This window comes from Opisthocomus hoazin, chromosome 2 (genome assembly GCF_030867145.1).
Source record: "Opisthocomus hoazin isolate bOpiHoa1 chromosome 2, bOpiHoa1.hap1, whole genome shotgun sequence".
Lineage (NCBI taxonomy): Eukaryota > Metazoa > Chordata > Aves > Opisthocomiformes > Opisthocomidae > Opisthocomus > Opisthocomus hoazin.
Window position 1 is genome coordinate 67,328,571 of NC_134415.1, and position 19,299 is coordinate 67,347,869.

Below are 19,299 nucleotides of genomic sequence, written 5' to 3' on the forward strand. Positions count from 1 at the left end.
AGAAAACAGCAGAGGTCTTGCTCTCACTCAGGCTTTGCTGCTATATATCAGGTGCTTGCAAGAAGGACAGCATGGCAACACAGCTTGAGAAGGTCTGAAAGCCTCTCAATTCTGGATACCTGTGCAGTGCTAAAACACAGCTTTGGCATTTTTGTGTGCCATAATAGCACATAAACAGTCTTCAAAACTTTTTGCGTGAGAGTTATAATTATATCAAATCAGAGCAGGCCAGCGAAAGAGGATGCACTGGCCATTAGCAAAAGGGAGTTAACAAGTGATGAAGTCAGGAATGTGCTGATGTCTTTAAGCTGAATGAGGGGGATAAAGTGTGGGAAGTCACAGCTTCGTAGAGATGAAGCCACTGTTGGGTTAATTAATTGGGGTGGGATGCTGCACATTGAGGGGAGGAAAGGAGCTTCATTTGGTACATGTCTTAAGTTTCAAGCAGCAGCTACAAAAGATTGTGGAGGTAGGGCAAGGACAGAAGACGTGTTGGGTACAGCTCAAACTGGCAGGAAGCCAAAGGAACTTGTCACATATTTGTGAAAATAGGTTGCAGCTGCTAGGGCTAGGAGTTCTTCACTGTGTAAGCAGCACGCTGGGCCTGAATCAGACCCCACACCAACTGTCCCCACAATTTCTGGCAGGGCTCTGACTACTACAGGTCAGATTTCACACGTGGAGCCTCGTTCTGATAACACAAAATGCCTTGCAGTGGGCTTCCCACAGTGTAGCATCTCCCCCTGGCCTGACAATGCCAGGTGAAAGGACTTGTTGAGATTTGTTTTGAGGTCCTACATGCCTGTTCCTACACACTTGCAGAGTCAGAGTATGTCGCTTCTCGTCCTGCTACGTGCTTGCAGAATTAGAATATGTCTCTTCTCCCTGACTTTTGGCTCTGCAGCAACATCCGAGTAAGCTGTTTCCCATTAATGGCAAAGCAAAGGAGTTAATTTAACCATTGGATCAAGGAGTAGAGATGATTGGTTAGCTTGACCAAGTAGTAGCCATTCACCTCATGTTCAAGAACAATTTTTAAAGGCTTGCTTGCTTGCTTTTCTTTCAGTCCTAAACTCTTTCTCTTTCCTCCTCTTCCCTTTTTCCATTGAAAACCTTTGGAAACTTTATACTGATAAACTTTATCCCAGAGCTTAATTTTTGGATAACTTTGGGGGAGGAAAGGAGAGCATTTTCAAAAACAATTTCTCTGAAAATCTGACTGCCTAAACACATATTTCAAAGTTAATTTGTCCAGAGTATTGCTTGGTTTAACAGTCCTAAATGTATCATCCACCTTCAGAATCATTTTTTTTTTGTTTGGGGGAAAAAGGATAGTTTTGGGAGACAAGAAGTCACCAAGATTTGGTTTAGAGTGTATAATAATATCTGTAAGGCAAAACACTTACGGATGGCATGACTTGGACTTTTAACAGTTTTATATTGTAATAACTATTAATGTCCAATCTTTTCTATTTTTAGGTGCTTTCAGATGAAAATATTATTGTAGAGAAGTTCCAACATATTGTCCTGGCCTCAGGTAAGCACCACGAAAGCACAATTTTATCATACCTTCTCTCCAAAAATGCCTGTTGGTTTTCAAGAGCGAGAAGAAAGGAAAGGAAGGGCGATGGGTTGCTTTTGTTGTTTTACTCCCTAATTTAGTCCAAGATATTAAGTTAAAGCAGCATCAAGGCTCATAAAAACTTAAGTATCTATGCAACGTTCATTTTGTGCAAGGCTGGAGGCAAGTCTTCAGCACGGATGGCTTTACCCATCCTATGAGTTTCCATCTCTCAGTTGCCCCTGTGAGCAATTTGCTAGCTACTCACCCTGTGGAGAAAGAACAAAGTGTGCTGAAGGTAAAGGAAAAGATCCTTTTTTTCCTGTTTTAAAACATAAAGCAAGCAGAACATGAGTCTAAGGGAGGGTTGCATTTCACTGTTACTCAGTGGTCACATATTGCAGCTATTTATGAACATTTTATAATACCCTAAATATAAGTCCGGAACTTTACAGAGTCTGTAGATGAGTCCTGGTACTGAAGCCTCAGCTAGAACAGAATCACAGAATCACAGAATCACAGAATCAGAACGTACCACAATACCTGATTTACACCAATTGAAAGTCCCTAGCTTTGGATGCAGTTCAGATGTTTCACCTCAACCCTCTGTCTGGCCCTGAGAGCTACTTTGTGCGTTTATAAACTTATCTAAATATGACTAATGACATTTCCACATGCCCATCATTACACATGTTCATTCTCTCTTTCAAACCTGCATAAGGTGGAGGAGGGGAAAATAGAGGACAAGAGCTGCTTGCTTTTTTTGTCTGGCTTGCCAAGGGGCACAGAATGTGGCTGAAGCTCCTCTGTCCAGCTTCAGCATAGAAAATAAAGGGGGATCTGGATGCGGAAACGTGAGAAGGTGGAATGCTTGCTTTTTTCTTTTTTTCTTTTAAGCATCTAGTCTCCTTGAACTGAAGGACTGATGTTTTTATCTCCATTTTCCCCTCAACTCCATCATGCAAAGAGTTATTCCAAAATCACTTGGCAGCCGCCAGACAAGCTATTTCCTAACTCTCAAAATAACTCTTGTTTTGAATAGTTCCCAACTCCTTAAAGATGCATCCACATGTATGTATGTTTTGCATGGGAAAGAAAACTTACAGTAGAAATAAATACTCATGGTTAATGACTGCTAAAGTCCTGTTACAATCATTATTAAACTTGGACTGGTTCTGTGTGTGGAGTCCTAGGCATTAATCAATTTGTATTTGTGATATAAACTGTGCAAGCACTAAGGAAGTGGGCAGTCCTAATCCCAAATTTATGCCACCTAAATAGAAAGAGTGAGTCTGTTAGACCCCCATGTTCAAGTAGGGAAGGGAATATTTTTCCTTGCTACAGTCTGAAAAGGCCTTTTAAACACTTTTGGCTGGCAGCCACATAAACAGAAACACCAAGTCTGACCTACACAATACAAAATAAAATCATGGGGGTGCAGTTTGCCCAGTTTTGCTTGACAGCCTTGCTTCACTAACTGAGGGTCAGTGCACATTGTTGAATGCTTCTGGTACCTTCCATCTGCTCATGGACTGCTCAAGCAGAGACTTGCCAGGAGGTTTCATCCTAGCATTGGTCAGTAGTAAGCTTGGCAACTTCATTTACACTATACTTGTACCTGCTCCCTGCTACTTTCATGAAAATGGAGTTAACTTTGGTATTCATCTCTGAAGACTCTCCATTACAGCAGTAGGAACAATACCAGTAAAGTAGACCTTGGAAACGAAAAGATATCTATACTTGGTGAAAACCAGGGGTCAGCAAATAAGGCTGGCTTATTTGAATCTATATACAGCATTTCTTGTCTTTTCCAAAGAATAAAAGTTATGGATAACCCTACCAGTGCTTACATAGTAGAAAATGTCTCCCCTCTTAGGGAAAGAACTGGAGAGATTCATTGCTAGAGAATGATGGCATGATAAAAGCATTCTGAAGTTGCGCATTTCTCAACCAGTTATCATCTACTTCTTCTTAACCTAACTCTTTCTGCTTGGAGGCAGACTGAGGATTTCCAGCCTTCCCTCCACTTCAAACTGGAGCTGTGAAAAGCTGTTGCTCTGCTTCATCTGGGCTTGTTGCTGTCTGGGCCCTATCGTCCTCTTCCCCTTTGGGAATCCTGAAGAATTTGAAGAACGCCACACTGCTCAAGAAGAGAGAAGCTCCCACATGTATTGGGGTCCCCTTCACAAGCACATTTGAAAATTAGCCTTATTGCTTATTTCAGTAGATTTCCAGTCCACAGATTGTTTGTTTCTAATTAGCTGCTTCCAATTCCAATAAGTAAAATGTACTCATATTATGCAAATGCTGATGACTTGCTCAGGCCAAAAATGATAGAAGGTAGAGTTAACTAAGGAAAATAAAAAGCTGAGAAAGCAGTAAGTGATAAGCAAGTATTTGTCTGTGATGCATCACTGGACTGGAAAAGTTGAACCAGTTGACCTCCAAAGGTCTGTTCCAACCTGAATTATCCCATGATCCTAAAAATATTTGGCTTTCTCATCCTGCAGGGATTGTCTCCAAAATAAAATGCCCATTTAATGTCTTCTTTTTCCTGTAGTTCTCAGAAGCCAGCACCTCTGCTTGCTCTTTTCTTGTCTTGCTTTCCAGAACTGCATGTATGGCAGTAAAACCATTCCCCTCTCTGCGCATAACTTGGGCAAGGATTGAATACTTAAGGAAGATAACAGATTTGATGAAGAAATTCAGAAACACAAAACTGACAAATGAAATAAACAAGTTTATCATTATTTCCTGCATGGAAGCATAAAAAGGAAAGTTTCAAAGGAAACAACTTTCAAGCAACAGAACATGTAAGAACATGTGATTTAAATGAGTTTATGAAGTAAGATTTAAATATAGGCTTTTGAATTGGCTGGATGATATCTACTCAGTTCTTTAAAGGTTCATTTTGTTCAATGACAGAAATGATTTAACTTCATTAATAACTTTATTTTATTAGTTAAACAAACTGATATAACAAAATAGATAAAAAGAACAAAAAGAAAACCCCAACAACTTAAATCCATCAACATCCAGCAAAAAAACCTCAGACTATCACTCAGTCTGGGCCATTAAAACTAACATCAAAATAAATTAGGAATTAAGCAATGCAGCTATCAAATCAAGACCACGCCAAATATGAGTCTCCCTTCTTTGAACTCCGTTCTGGTTGTGACAATTTTGCCTCCTGGAACCCCATCAAGCAGTGGTATTACACAACAGACACCAGGAGAGCACTCTTGATGAGCAGAATTTGGTAATCTTTTTTTCCCAGAAGCTGTCTTTTCAGAACTCCATGGACTATTAAAACAAGCCATAAACCAGGTTCTATTTCAGTCCTTCTTTAACTTGTGAAGTATATCTTACAGATAGAGGACCAACGAGCTCAAAAGCATCCCGATGAGGCATGAGAAGGCAGCAGCATGTTGTGAGTGAGGGGAAGGCTGACCTGTCTCTAGTGAATGCTTAGGATTGTTTCAAACAGAGGGACCATTTGGCTGTGGACATAGGTCCTCTCCCATTCCAGCTATGTTGAGGGAGATGGGATCTGCCCTTGTGGTCCCTCAGCTGCTTGTCACCATTCTTCTGCTAGAAGGTATGCCTTTTTTCAGATCTTCTGGTGGCCCATCATGTGAGCACTTCCCATGAAATAAGCTAAGTTAGCAATGACATATATGTGAAACTCCCCACTCTGTTTTGGCTGTCCTAAGTACTTCTGGGTTAAGACAGTTCACTGGACAACCTGCCACCTCCTGTGTAGGACTGAGCACTGGTAGCATTAGGGTGATGGCAAGGACTTGGGACCAGGTTGGAACCATCATCTCTGTAGGGAACAGCTGAAGCTGTTCTGAGGCTGAAGGAGGAGTGTCTGCAGTATTATTTGTTGTGATGGGAACTTTGACTGACCCTCATACAGACCTGCAACAATTCCACAACAAAAATTTAAGTATTTAAAAAGACTGGGAGATTTCCCAGCTAGAGATAAATCAACAGCTAAAAAGAAATCCAGAAGACAAAACAAAGAGGAAGGAAAAATATGCAGTTCATGAACTCTGGCTTTCACAGCCGTTGAGATTCTATTAGAATGTATCTTAGATCTCTGTTCAAAAAAGAGACAATGCTTGCAATTTCCTTCTACTCGTGGACCCACCATGAGTGAAGAAAGATTGGGCAGCTGTTGGCACAGCCTCTTTAGTTACATCTCAAACTCCTTTTCACCAGGAAACCCATGGAGACACTGAGTGACAGCAGTGTTCCTCAGTTAAGGGGCTTCTTGGCCTTGCCCTGGTGTCTCACAAACAGCTCTCAGTGGACTTGGCGAGATCTTCCTCCAGACCTATGGACAAATCTGTTCCAATGGGACAGTGTGTGAGCTATGCAACTTTATCTGGTTGGGTTCAAATGTGGTTTCCTTAGTTATGCCTATTTTGGGCAAATTCCTACTGAACCAAAACTTTGGAAGATTTTCTGTCTTTGTATCAGAGCATATATGTCTATGATCTTCCCCTTCAAGTAGCAAAAATGTAGACACTGAACACCCGCATTCCTGAAGGAGCCAAGATGGTTTTATCTGAGTGGCAAGGTCCAGGGATGATAGTACGTTGCCAGGTTATGTAAGGTCCAGTTCACATATCCAGTTAAAAAGAGGGCTTTTGTCAACACTGACAACTTAACATTTATTTATCAATGAAGATAAAACTTAGAGAACCAGAGAGCTGACAATCATCTTTCCATTTGGAAGGCAGCATTGCATCAGACAGCTGATCTTTTGGAGTCTCTGTCAGTACTGAAATGCTACTTTAAAATTTGTAAGGTGAAATGCAGTTAAGAAATAAATTTATCTCACCCTGGTGTATTACTGCTCTCACCATGCATAATGTTCATTTCCTCTCTTGGAATCCTGATGTGCAGCAGCAAGTTACACAGCCCTGGCTTCTGTGAACCCATTGGCTTCGCTTAAGATACACATCTTCATTTTCAACAATGCTGTCATGTTCCTTCCTAATCCAGGCCACTGTGTCTGCTTATTAACTAATAGGAGGTATTTCCTCAGGACAGTTCTTCTCTTCATTAGTATGTTTGCTGGTTTATCTCAGACCTGCCAAAATAAAAAATGCATAATAAATTTCAGAATAAAAGCCCTGGACTTTTTAAAACTTCATCCGTATAATGAAGAAGTAAAGTCTTGGGTTTTGACCTCTTATGTTCTCTTTTGGAGGCACAGTTTGAACATGTCAAGAACAGGAACCAAAGCAGTCATTAACTAATTAAGATTTAGTAACTTCAGACCATGAATGAGCTCAAAATATTATTTGCCCCTTTGCCCCTCTTGTGTCTGTCTTCCCCTCCAGGTGCCACACTTCTGTTGTGTGCCCAACAACTGCATGGGTCAGGCCAAAATTCAGCCCTCAGCAATCTCAGTAAAGGGTCCACTGCAAAGACCCATGTGGATAACATGATAGACAGCATTTAATCTTTCAAATGCTGAAGCTGGTACAGTCACACCGTGTAATAAAAAAGCACTGTTAGAATGAACTGATAGTAGCTGGGACATATGGGGTTTTAATGAGAAAATTCTAAAATAAGCTATGACAACTCAGTCCTGTAGTCCTTTTCTAAAAGTCACTAATCTCACAGCCAACAGAAATGTTACCTGATGGAGGACTGTGCACTCCAGTATGACATCAGCAGCTTCCTTGATATTTATAGTCCTGTAAATTATGGATATGCAGCCATTTATCTTTCCTGGAGTAGATTCAAACCTGGCGTAAGCTCGTTAGGCTTGCAGCTGGGTAGACTTGGCTCTTTTTCTCTTACACAGATCCTACTCCAGAAAAGCACTTAACTCTTAAGGACAAGAATAATCTGATTATTTTTGCTGGAACTGTGCATCTGATTTTAGGCGTGTATTAGACTTAAAGGACCCCCGACAAGGATGTGATCGGTCAGTTTACTCTTGCTGATAAATAAAAACATAATTATTCCTAATTGCATCTGAAACTTTCAGCTTTGGCTGCAACCATTTTATTTCTGCTTTACAGTGATACTAGCGCACAAGAGCAGCTAGATGTCTCACTAGAACAAATTCTGGAAAGATTAGTTAGAGACTCTTTGTTACTAACAGTATTTTCTCTCAATTCACAGCTTCAAGATTTTGAACATTTGAGAAAAAAAAGTCACAGAGAGAGCTTGTTGGATAAGGTCAAAAATAAATGGTGCTGCCTCACTTCAATGTAGATTGTTCTGAAAAAAAATATATAGGGAAAAATCACCTATTGTTATTTGGATCATTTGACTGCCTCAGTCCATTTTGTACAGAGTGTAACACAAGCAAGTGAAAATCTATCTGAAAAGAGAGCAGTTACTATTTTATGTGAAGCTCCTTGAACTCATGATTGTTCTCAGAATATCTTCACCGAAAGAGGACTGGAGCTTTCCATCTTTCTGTTGACTGCAGTCAGTACTGCATCAGGTTTTAAACAATGGGTGCAATTATGTTACTTCTTTACAAGCTAGCCAGCTTGCTCTTACTGACCTTTAAGAAATAAATATGTGGGCATTAAACAGCCTAACAACCCTGAGAAGTGGTTTCACCCCCGGAAAGTCACGCTTTAGGATGGATAATGAATAAAGAGCTTATCAGAATCTTTGTAACATATTAGAAACATTCTCCAGAATACCTATAAAATTCATTAGAGGCTAATGATCTGCACTGAAGCCTGATAAGACAGAAGCTCAGGAAAGAGCTGAGAAAAACATGATCCATCAGAGTCATGGAAATCTAGGGTTTGGAGTAGAAAAGTACTAAGTACATAGATAGGGAGCATTTCTATTTGGAAAAAAATAGTGAAAGGAAAAATAAATCAGGTTTTCTCATATGGTACAGAAAATGTCTTAGATTTCTTTGCTGCAAGTATTCAAAGGGAGAGCTTCAGCACTGAATTGTGTAGTCTGTAGGTTATATCTATGTTGCTAAATAAAAGAGGATCAGGAATCAGAGCTGTATGCATCAACTTGCGTCTGCCCTGCTCAGGGCTCACTTGCTCTGGAGTAGACTGATGACATCCACACAACAGCGGTTCTGTGGGTCCAGTATTGCCCTAAAATACAAATGTACTTTTGCATATGCTTTTTAATTTCAGTTGTTGTGTTGTTCAAAATGTTGTGACGGCCACCTGACCAGTGCTTTTGAGCGTAAAAGTGAGGGTGGTATGTCCTGACACATTTAGGAGTGGTCCTTGGAGTGAAAAGCTGACACACTGCACCAGGGCACAGCCCCGGAGAAAGCTGGAGCAGTCTAAAAACAAAATTAGGGATTGAGCAAGCAATTAAGCAGTGTGGAAGATTAGGAGGCTGCCCTGACCTCAGCTCCCAGCCGTTGATTATTTCATAGCCTAGTCATTCCTTCAGAGACCGCTTGTGGCTGAGTGGCCTGCAACAAACTACAAGTCTAGATCTGTAAATGAGTAAATAAGAAGGAAGCCTGGTGGGTTCTTCTGTAGCATAATGATGTCACTGTAGAAAGGGAACACCTACATTCATTAGCCAGTGTGGACACGAGGGGGATTGCGCCGACTGATATGAGTGCGGCCTTTTTGCACTGAATATTAGGTGTGGATCTAAACCTTAGGCAGAGGGTCAAGGCAGAGGGCAAGACGACACAACCTATAAAGCTTCCCTATGTTAAGGGAACTGAGGTGGTTCATAGGTCTTGGGCTGACCCCCTTTAAAGGAATTCACTACCTCTCCATGGTGTCAATGGAAGAAAAAACATTTATTAGCGTTGATAACAGAAGCGTATGTCTGGAAGCAAATAGAAATGCCAGGAATGAAAGTTTATAATTGTAAAATGAATGAAAATGTAGAAACTGCAAAGAGATCATTAAATGCATAGAGAAGCAGTGTTTATATTTAACTGTAAATTAAACATTAAAAATGCCTAATTAATAGGATTTAAGAGAATAAACTGCAAAATGGAGAGTAATTTTTCTACTCCACTTCTAAATTAGGCAGAAAATCCAGCTTGAAATCATTAATTGTTTTTTGAGTTGCTGTGTTTTCTAGGGAAATATCAGCTGTGATAACTAGATGGCATTGCGTTATATGCTTTGAGGTCTCTGAGCTTCAAAGATATACTTGGCCTACAAATTATTCTTTGCCACTGTATGAATTATTTTGGTTAGTGTTAATGTAAGCTGTTCTTATTGCAAGCTATCTCTAGAACTGGGGTTTTGATAGCAATGCCAAACTTCACGATACAGGTAGTGAAAACACAATGTTGGCACCATTAAGAAGCGATGAAATTACACAGAACTGAGATCCAGCTGCAATTTCAAAGCCAAGTGGGGGGTCGTGATTTTGGAAAACTGAGACTAAACAAACCCTCAACTACTCAAGGTTTTAATTACACCCAGTTCCCCCTGCTGTTTCCTATATGTCTACCAGTGGTGCTGACTAGATATAGAGGTGCAGTGACTTCCCTCCGAGATTCAGATCCATAAGCAGTGTTACTAGTGTCAGTCCAAATGATCAAATTTGATTTCTCAGTTCTCCATTTTCCTTGCAGAGAGTGAGTGATCCCTTCAGGCATTAAGGAAATTCTTAATTTGTAGATTGATTATTTTTCTCTCCCTTGAGTAGAACCTTTTCTGCAGAAAATATCAGTTTTGAGAAGCAGCCATCTGCTCCTGAAATAGAGGGCTCATTACCAGATTGTGTAGCAAATGAGAACACCCTGCAGGCACTGTGACATCAAGAGATTTCAAATTGGTATAACAGAGGCTCTAGCTGCATGTATACCAAACCAAAATAAGCCGGAACTACTAGAAAAACCAGCAGTCCTGTGCTGTCCTGCCCCTGCTGCTTGATTAAAAAATAAAAAATTTTAATTTTGATTAGATTTCTATTGCATCTTTGGTACAAAAGGTGAAGTTGTTCTTGGGGCATGAAGAAGTAGAACAGGACTGTTTTATTTTCAGCTGCAACCTCAGATAGTGCTGGCTCAAAATGTTAAAGTGAACATAAAACAAAGGCCTCAGTGTAGGTTTTACCCTGCTCTATTAGAAACTGAATACATATATGCTTGAGTATAATGGGAGTTCAAAACACTCACTTGTGCCAGTTGGGCCTTTTTTTTCCCCCCTTCCCTGTCACAAATACATTCACTAAATGAAAGGGCACACTTACGCTGCCAGTTTTCACAGTTATGATTAAATCTTCACGCAGCCTCCAGTGGAAATCCAGAACCCCTTTCTGAGGACATGAAGTAAACAATGTTTGCCCCAAGTGTGTTGCAGAGATAAGTGGTTAATGCATTAAAGCAATGACTTTGGGGTTTGAATTAATTCTGACCTCCTTCTCCAGAAACAGATATCTGTAATACAGTACAGGCACTGCCAATAAGTGCTGAGGTGCTTTTGATGAGATCTGTGATGCAGAGGCATTTTTTTAAGGGGAAAATAAGACATGAATAGGAATTCTTGACAATCAGCATTTGAAGAGGTGATCAATTTTTATGCAGTAAAGTTCTCTACTATGTCACATGCTATTTAATTCATTTCATCAGCTCAAGAAAAGCTATTTGTCTAAATTCATACCTCTAACATAAATTCTAGCTATGACATCAGGAGAGAAATTGGCTCATTGATCTTATATTCCTCAGGCTGCTGAGATTTTGGTTTGGGAAAGATGTTTTCTGATGTTGAAAGAAACAAAACGCATGAGTTTCAGTTCCTAACTGTCTAATTCTTGTTTTAGCATAAGCAATACTAGGAAAAAGAGTATACGCTGGCCAAGCCATGTGACTGACTTCCTTAAGTTGAAAGAAGTTCCTTGCGTGAATCCCTATCTACTAACACAAATGGTAAGACTCTTTTGACTACAAGAGAGCCAATATTTATTCTTGGCATTTTTAGATGATTATTGCTATAGATTAAATGTGACCTTTTTTATGTTTTAAATATCGGGATATTGAGACTGCAGTTTTTGAGTCTGCTTTGTGTCCGGGTGCCTGGAAGAGTCTGAATCCTGCTGAAACTTCATGGCCCTGTGCATGCAGATAGCAAAGGACCAGGATCCCAGCCTCTGGCTTCAATTTGTGTAGCAGTTTATCCCACATGCAGCTGCCTTGATACCAGTGGTAAGGGTTGCAAAACCTCATCCAAATGAAATTTCTGGATACTTCATGGGCATTAATTAATGTGATCCTCCCATTTCTTTAATTGTTTTCAATTTTCAATAATTACTATTGTGCTCATTTCACTCCCAAAATCTGCATGCTGGGAATTCTGTTTATATTTGGTCTTTCAAAAAAATTCCAGAACCCTAAACTCTTACTACTCCCGTGCCACAGCTGGGTACAGTGACTTCATAGGAATCCAACCTGTTTCCAGGCTGAGGGTGAAATGATGAAATATCTTTTGCTAGAAATTAACCTCTCTTTCCCCAGTACCTCTGGTATTCATTCAAGATGACAGAGATGCAAACCAGCTTCAAACCCATTTTATTCTCACTCGTTGGAGCAGACTTCTCAGGATTTGCACAGATGATTATGTTAAGAATATTTGAGGCCCAAAACCACTGGGAGAACCAAGGACATGGTTTTGGCCAGTGCTGAGTACGTTTCAGGGCATCTCTGTACTCCAGGTGCTGCAGACCCTCCAGCTGGCTACGAGAACTACTACACTACCTAAAGCAGTACAACTCTGTATAATCACAGTAGGTGAGGTCCCCGGAGAGTATGTTTAAGCACAATGGCATGATCTATTCAGCTGAGCTTTAAAAGATATACAGCTTGCAGTTCTGGAACTAGTACAGTCAGCTCTAGGGCGTCTCTGTATCGACCGCATGGGGAGGATAAGTCCTTCAGTTTTTTCTTTTATTAAATATAAAGCAACTTATAAACAGTAAAGTGATATTGAGATACTGTTAAAAGTGAGAAATTCAGCAGTCTCAAGAGTAGAGCCTTATGAGTCACCGAGTCCTGATACATACGTACATCTCTCCCTGCAACCTGGTGCCCCTGCAGCACAGCTGCTTGGGCCAGCCTATCACAAATACATGCTTAAGACTGAAAAAAGCAAAGTCTGGACTGCACATTGTTTTGGTGCTTGTTGCAGGAGATGCAAGATCATGACTTGGGAAACAAACAGGAGGAGTTGGAAGCAATCGTGCTGCTGGAAAACTACGACCTGATTGCCATCACGGAAACTTGGTGGGATGAATCCCACGACTGGAATGTGGCTCTTGATGGCTACAGGCTGTTCAGAAGGGACAGGCGAGGAAGGAGGGGCGGGGGCGTTGCCCTTTACGTCAAGAAAACACTACAGAGTGAAGACCTGTCCCTGAAGAATAACCGCGAGCAGGTCGAAAGCTTATGGGTAAGAATCAGAGAGAGAGGCAACAAAGGGAACCTAGTGGTTGGTGTCTACAGGCCACCATATCAAAAGGAGCTGACAGACGAAGCGTTCTTCCTCCAACTCCAGGAGGCTTTGTGCTCGCAGGCTCTCATCCTACTGGGGACTTCAATCACCCTGACATCTGCTGGAAAAGCAACATGGCAAGCTGTAGGCAATCCAGCAGGTTCCTAGAATGCATTGAGGACAACTTCTTAAACCAGGTAATAAGCACCCCTACCCGAGGGGATGCGATACTAGACCTGGTGGTCACCAATGCGAGTGAGCTTGTTGGGGATGTCAAGATCGAAGGCAGCCTGGGCTGCAGTGACCACGTGCTGGTGGAACTAATGCTACTGAGGGAAATGGGAATAACGAAGAGCATAGTCAGGACCCTAAATTTTAGGAGGGCAAATTTCCAGCTCTTCAAGGAGATAGTCAGAAGGACTCCCTGGGAAACGGTCCTCAGGGACAGGGGAAAAGAACAGAGCTGGCAGGTCTTTAAGGATGTATTCCAGAGAGTGCAAGAGCTCTCGATCCCCAAGTGTAAGAAGTCGGGCAGAGAAGTGAAGAGACCAACATGGCTGAGACAAGAGATGCTGGTCAAACTAAGGAAGAAGAGGGAACTGCACAGGCAGTGGAAGCAGGGACTGGCTCCCTGGGAAGAGTATAGGGAAGCTGCCTGGTTGTGTAGGGATGGGGTCAGGAAGGCTAAGGCATAGCTGGAGCTGAACTTGGCAAGGGATGTGAAAAATAACAAGAAGGGCTTCTATAGGTATGTCAGCTGGAAAAAGATGGTCAAAGAAAGCGTACCCCGCTAATGAGCGAGACTGGCAAACTGGTAATAGCAGATGAGAAGAAAGCTGAGGTACTCAACAAATTTTTTGCCTCAGTCTTCGCTGGCAACCTCTCTCCTCACCCCTCCTGAGTTGATGGGTGGCATAAAGGAGACCAGGAGGGTAAAATACCTCCAGCTGTAAGTGAAGATCAGGTTCGGGACCTCCTGAGGAACCTAAACGTACAGAAGTCCATGGGACCTGATGAGATGCATCCCAGAGTCCTGAGGGAACTGGCTGATGTAGTTGCCAAGCCACTCTCCATGATATTTGAAAAGTCATGGCAGTCAGGGGAAGTCCCCAGTGACTGGAAAAAGGGAAACATTGTGCCCCTTTTCAAAAAGGGTAGAAAGAAACACCCTGGGAACTACCAACCTGTCAGCCTCACCTCTGTGCCTGGGAAGATCATGGAACAGATCCTCCTAGAAGATATGCTAAGGCACATGGAGGCCAGGGAGGTGATTCGAGACAGCCAGCATGGCTTCACCAAGGGCAAGTCCTGCCTCACCAACCTAGTGGCTTTCTATGATGGTGTAACAACAAGAGTGGACAAGGGAAAACCAATGGACGTCATCTATCTGGGTTTTTGTAAAGCCTTTGACACTGACCCCCACAACATCCTTCTCTTGAAATTGGAGAGCCATGGATTTGATGGGTGGACCGTTCGGTGGATAAGGAATTGGTTGGATGGTTGCAGCCAAAGGGTAGTGGTCAACGGCTCAATGTCCGGATGGAGACCAGTGACAAGTGGAGTCCCTCAGGGGTCCGTACTGGGACCGCTGCTGTTCAATATATTTATCAATGACATGGACAGCGACATCGAGTGTACCCTCAGCAAGTTTGCAGATGACACCAAGCTGAGTGGTACGGTTGAAACACCAGAAGGACAGGATGCCATCCAGAGGGACCTGGACAAGCTGGAGAGGTGGGCCTGTGTGAACCTCATGAGGTTCAACAAGGCCAAGTGCAAGGTCCTACACCTGGGTCGGGGTAATCCCCGGTATCAATACAGGCTGGGAGACGAAAGGATCGAGAGCAGCCCTGCTGAGAGGGACTTGGGGGTACTGATAGACGAAAGGCTGGACATGAGTCGGCAATGTGCACTGGCAGCCCAGAGGGCCAACCGTGTCCTGGGCTGCATCAAGAGAAGCATGGCCAGCAGGTTGAGAGAGGTGATTCTGCCCCTCTACTCTGCTCTGGTGAGACCTCACCTGGAGTACTGCATTCAGCTCTGGAGCCCTCAGCACAAGAAGGACATGGAACTGTTGGAGCGGGTCCAAAGGAGGGCTACAAAAATGATCCGAGGGCTGGAGCACCTCTCCTATGAGGCCAGGCTGAGAGAGTTGGGCTTGTTCAGCCTGGAGAAGAGAAGGCTGCGGGGAGACCTGATTGCAGCCTTTCAGTACTTAAAGGGAGCCTGTAGGAAAGATGGGGACAATATTTTTAGTAGAGACAGCAGTGACAGGACGAGGGGTAATGGTTTTAAACTAAAACAGGGTAGGTTTAGGCTGGATATAAGGAAGAAATTCTTTACAATGAGGGTTGTGAAACACTGGAATGGGTTGCCCAGAGAGGTAGTGGAGGCCCCATCCCTGGAAACATTCAAGGCCAGGTTGGACGGGGCTCTGAGTAACCTGATCTAGTTAGTGGTGTCCCTGCTCGCTGCGGGGGGGTTGGACTAGATGACCTCTAGGGGTCCCTTCCGACCCAAAACTTTCTATGATTCTATGATTCTATGATTCTATGATTCTATGACTTAATAGAGTAAGTCTGCCATTCATTTCTGGTCTCTAAAAAGGCATTTCCTAGCCTCTGCCCCTTGAAGGGCACAACCTTACCTGAGCCTAATGTCATGCATGCTCTGTCATGGAAGAACTTCTTGGTAAGCCCAGCTCAAAAGTCAGATAGAAAGTATCATCCTTTTGAAACATCTACCCGTATTTTGGTCTAGAGATTTTCTAGTAACCCATTCTTGGGGGCAATTGCAAGCATGAGACTGGCAGCAGAGATTCGACTGAGGTTTCAGCCACATGTAAAAGTTTCTGGAAGTTCTCTCCAATAGGTCATGAACTACCCTCTTCTTCTATTGCATATACTCACCCACATTTGCATTTGGGTACAGCATAGGCCGGTATACCAACGCAAGTAATTTCAAATTAAGGCGCTGTCTTTTCTGGCTCTATAGTGTAAGTTCCAATGCAAAATGTACAGAACACCCACGTAACCCATGGCTTTTAGATCTCAAAGTAAATGTTTTCACATAATCATGGATTGCATCCAAGCAAATGTCTGTAAGATGACATTTCTGGAAGCTTTTGCATCTTTACATTATATTTAGTTTACACAATATACTGTACAACTGGAAAAAATGGCCATATGAGCCAGACCAACATTTGACCTCTTGTAGAGTGCCTTTGAGAACAGGCTATTTCTCTACCCTCCTCTACGCTAACACCTTTTACATCAGACAATTTCCAAATCAGGAATTTCTTTGAAGTTTCTGGTCTTTCTTCCATAGTTTACTTTTCAAAACATCACAAGGCCAGTGGAATTCTTGTATTCATGTGCTGGGGGCCCCCATGCAACTGAGCCTGGATTGGAGTTTCCCTCTCTTCTTTACATCCACCTTAGTTTCCTCTCTCTACAAGGCAGTCCTGTTCTTTTCTGAGTCACTGGGAGTCCCCAGAGTTTCTGGGTGGAGTTGAAATTTGGACTATCATGCAGCCTTTGTCCCCGAGGCACCATCCACCGTGTTTCTCAACAGAGCTCAGCACGGGCATCGTGCTGGAGCACCTTCAATGTAAAGGGAGAGGGGCTGCTTGTCCCTGTAAAGGCCCCCATTTCCACATGAAATTGATCCAAAAACATTTAGAGGAAGGGAACCAACACATTTCTACTGGAAATGTATCAAAGAGCAAAATCCAGCACCTTCTATCATCTGGCTTTCTCATACTGTACATAATGTTTCCAGGGCTTCTGTCAAAATAGGCAGCGAGCTGTGCTCTTTGTGGGAACTGCTGCCAGGAGGGCATGACAAGGGAAAAATAATTTCCTTTTGAGTGCTTTTGAGAATCCCGTGGAGCCCGATCCAAAGCCCACTGCAGGCATTGGCAGTCCTGCCAGAGGGACTTTAATGTTCTTTGGATCAGGCTTCAGCCTGTTCACACATCAGCAAAATTATTTTTCTGTCACTAGTTTTACAGAAACTGCTGTGGTGGCATATGGGAACAAGGAGAGGGAATATCTCAATTTCTTGAGCATAGGTGAAGAGGGTTTTTTTGCTCATATTTTAAGATGCTGTGAAATCCAAAGATGCAAAAAGACCCAGTTCTCTCTGCGCTCAGGTGTCTGAAAGCACAGCTTACCTTTAGTTTTTAACTTTCATCTTTTGTTTCCTGTATTTCTCAAATATATTGTTTAGTGAGAACAATCAGACAGATGGGGCAGAGATCTCTGTCATTTTTGGCTTCTTTTTTCTGCCGTGCAGTACTCTTGAGCTTGCAGTAGACAAGATGTCTTTCTGATGGGAACTGTGACTTTTAGTCAAAGGAAGAAAAGCAAGGGGAAGTAGAAATGATGGATGACACAGCAAATAGCAGATATGAGAAGGTGTGTGACAAGTAAAGAAGTTAGATTTCTAAGAAATAAATTGACTATAGCGCTTCTCAGAATAAGATGGTGAGTGCTGAATGCAAAATAAGAGTTTTCTACTTGGTTTCTACATCAGATTTTCACATATGTAATATTCCTTTGTTCACGCCTGCAAACTGATACTGTAACCTTACAGTGTCAGTCCTTATTCTGTCCTGTGTCCGTTCGTTGCCAGACTCAGCTGCTCCTTACCGGGTGGCTCGTGGGACAGGGTCCCAGGAAGCGAGGTGTCAGTTGTCCACGTCCCTGCCTGAGACACATCGGCACAGAGTCCCTAAAGCCAGCTGATCTGGATCCATAATCCCAAGCATATGCTCAAGTATTTTCCGCCTCAGTTATGAGCTTGGGACAGGGGTGGCTTAGTGAAGATCTGCGCTTTGCACAATGCAGAGGCGTAGTCTGGATGCTAACGGCATCTAGGCCTAACCTGGTCTAAGACACAGCGCTGGTGTAGATATCTGTGACCGACTTGTGCTGTTAAGTAAATTGGTACTGGTGGAGTAAGCAACACTGAAATACATCCCTCTGCCTCCATCAGGACAAACCAGGCGAAGGGAGCACTTGTGCTGTTCCGTTACGTGCTCCAGCTGTGCCAACAGAGAAGCTCCAGAAGCGGCCGAGAGAAAGATGATTTGTGCTATCAAGTGGGTTCTGCAGTGTCCCATGAGAGACAAGGTCAGGCATCAGCCTGCTCCTCAGGAACAGCGTAATGCAATATCTCTTCTCTCCACCTAACCGTTTCCATCAAACTTGAATTAATTTTTTTCTTTTTTTTTAACCTGTGAGGCTCCTGCTGCTTAGTCAATTTTTCTTGAAGTTGGTAAAGGGGTTCAACAGCGAAGGGCAAGGGCTTGGGCAGAGGCACACACACTTGTATACGCACATACACAGAAAAGCAATATGCGGTGTGATGTTGCAAAACTTTTCTTCTTAGAAAGACCGGCAGAAAATGGACTCTGCTGCCCAAGGCCGGAGATCTAGCATTGCTCACAGCAAATAAGCTCACTGCAGCAAGGAGGTGAGAGTAGAACAATAATTGTGCTGTGCTTCCTCTCCAGTAAACATGCAAATTACAAATTTGTTTGAAATTTTTTAAACAGGAAAATTAGCAAGCCTTTTGAAGAGAACATCATGAAGATGCAATGTTAGCGACACTGGTCTCAGTCAAGACAGGGCTTTTAAGAAGATGGAGTATTTATAAACTGCCCTATAAACTGATAAGGCTGTATGATTTTATGCACCATAATTGCTCTTTGCTACATCCCAGGGACCACAGAGGGGAACATGAAGCTTCCCATCAAGCTATTTGTCAGTGTAAGTGAATGTTTAACAGGAAAATAAAATAGTTAACAACCTTTAAAATAGGCTTAAAAACTTTAAAGTAATGGGTGTCTTTAAAAACTGCAGGAGTGGGCTCTTTATGGGAAACTCAGAATTTAAAAAAAATGTTTGGAGTAAAGTCAAAAGTTATGAGCAGTGCTCTGCAGTAATGACACATATCAGCAGTATTTGTAACCAGAAGAACAATGTGATAAATTTTAATCGCAAGGGACCAGGCTTTGTGGGAAGTGCCTAATACACAGACATCCTTTATAGGTTTCCAGTTATGACCTATGTCTAAAAGACATTTTAATGATAACTAAGGAAAGTAGATGGATTGTCTTCCCAGAGTGTTGAAGGTCCTGTTTGCTGTCATCCGCAGCTTCTATAAAGACCAGAGATTTTCAAAGGTACTCTTCTGTCCTGCTATCAGCATGCAATACCGCAAGGATGGGACTATCTAAGATAAAACATGCCAGAGACATGTACGCCTCAGGATTTCCTGTGGGAGTCTGAGCAAAAGAAGGCAATATTA